The following is a 2,500-nucleotide window of genomic DNA, read 5'->3' as shown; positions in this document are numbered from 1 at the left end:
TAATCTTTGGGACTGTCGTTCAATTAGTTCATTACGCCTGTTGCATAAGATTTCTCATAACTCTGACCATCCTTTACATTCAGATCTCCCTGGACAATTCTATCCTGTTAGTAATACTAGGCAGGCAATTAATTCTAATAGCCAGGCCGCGAATATTTTTTTCCCAAACAGGTTTGCAGATTGGGGCGGGGCTTCGTAGGCAGAAAACAGATTATAAGGGTAACTCCTTTATTACAGCTGCGTTGAGATTTGATGGGTAACTAGCTCATTAAAGTTATGATCAGTAACTGCGTTCATAAAGAGCTGAAATGTTTATAGATAGCTTGATAATAATAATAATAATAATAATGATAATAATAATAATAATAATAATAATAATAATAATAATAATAATAATAATAATAATAATAATAATCTTAACAAAAATATTAATATTAAGAATAATTATACTAATATTAATGTTAACGTTAATATTAATATTGATAGTCAATAATCAATGATGTCATCAGCTATGGGTGTGTCAATAAAACTGCAATTTCGACTGATCAGGAGAAATGAGGACCTTTGAGAGGTACAGAGGTGCCTCATTGGTTTTGCCTAATGCAAAGAAAAGAAAACTGTGTTGGAAAAAGGAAACAGCAATCAAGGTTTAGCCAGCTGGTGCAGTTAGTCGTCGCTCATCTATACTTGGGGTCAGGAGATGCCTTCATACAGATCGTAAGGTCAAAGATACTTGCGACAGTGAATTTAAAAAAGCGTTAAGATAGCAGCATAGAGTAGTCAAATAATCCCAAAGAAGAGACCAAAAAATGCTTCTCACTCTCTAATTCAGTGGGTTACTAACAACGAAAAAATGGACAATATAAATCTTCCAAGCGGTAGTTGGATGTGTATAATTTATTGCCTTATCGAGTGAGTTATACAATTTCATGATGTAGTATGATGAGTATGAATATATGAATTTTTCAATGTAGAATGAATATCTATTTGGCTAAGCAATAGATGTTTTAATCTAGATTAATCCTCTTGGTTCTGAAATGTCACAGACAAGTGTTCCCCTGGGAATCTAACAAACCTTTGAAATTCAAAGTATTTTAGTAACATTCAGTTTTAAGAACTAAAGGGCAAATATTGGCTTTTAAACATATATATGCATAGCATGTGAGTGTGTTTATACATACATATACTGTATATATATACACATATATACGTGCACGCATATATATATATATATATATATATATATATATATATGCGAGCATGTATTTATACATGCATATACTGCATTTACATGTACACACATACACACAAACATACACACACACACACACATATATATATATATATATATATATATATATATATATATATATATATTTATATATATATGTGTGTATATATATATATATATATAGAGAGAGAGAGAGAGGAGAGAGAGGAGAGAGAGAGAGAGAGAGAGAGAGAGAGGAGAGAGAGAGAGAGAGAGAGAGAGAGAGAGAGAGAGAGAGAGAGAACAAAATAAAATCTAGCCATATATATGATCGTGCACTAAAAGAGTGACATAAGAAAAGTCACATGACTTGACATGTAACAGTTTTAGTGGTAACTAAGTTAATGATACTCATAAATACAGTGATAGATTTAGCCGTTACTTAAACATAACTGTTGAAGGTAAGGTGTATCCCATCCCCAAGATTCGATCCAAGTGTGTGGAGCATTTATCACATGCTAGAATGCAATCTCCCAAGACCAGAAAATAATGTAGAGACTTGCCACAGCAGATTCGAGACAGTTGTTGAATGATACCATATGGTAATTTACAAGATGATTCGAGACTTTATTAAGGAAACACCATCACACAGTCCAAGAGGTACGCTTTTTCAATTCACTGTCGCAAGTATCTTTGACCTTACGACCTGTATGAAGGCATCTCCTGACCCCAAGTATAGATGAGCGACGACTAACTGCAGCAGCTGGCTAAACCTTGATTGCTGTTTCTTTTTTCCAACACAGTTTTCTTTTCTTTGCCTTAGGCTAAAGGCTGCTTGCTGTTCACTTTTTCCAACATGGTTTTCTTTTCTTTGCCTTAGGCTAAAGGCTGCTTGCTGTTCACTTTTTCCAACATGGTTTTCTTTTCTTTGCCTTAGGCTAAAGGCTGCTTGCTGTTCACTTTTTCCAACATGGTTTTCTTTTCTTTGCCTTAGGCTAAAGGCTGCTTGCTGTTCACTTTTTCCAACATGGTTTTCTTTTCTTTGCCTTAGGCTAAAGGCTGCTTGCTGTTCACTTTTTCCAACATGGTTTTCTTTTCTTTGCCTTAGGCTAAAGGCTGCTTGCTGTTCACTTTTTCCAACATGGTTTTCTTTTCTTTGCCTTAGGCTAAAGGCTGCTTGCTGTTCACTTTTTCCAACATGGTTTTCTTTTCTTTGCCTTAGGCTAAAGGCTGCTTGCTGTTCACTTTTTCCAACATGGTTTTCTTTTCTTTGCCTTAGGCTAAAGGCTG

The sequence above is a fragment of the Palaemon carinicauda genome, chromosome 30 (genome assembly GCF_036898095.1).
Source record: "Palaemon carinicauda isolate YSFRI2023 chromosome 30, ASM3689809v2, whole genome shotgun sequence".
NCBI lineage: Eukaryota > Metazoa > Arthropoda > Malacostraca > Decapoda > Palaemonidae > Palaemon > Palaemon carinicauda.
Note: the sequence above shows the minus strand (reverse complement) of the source record.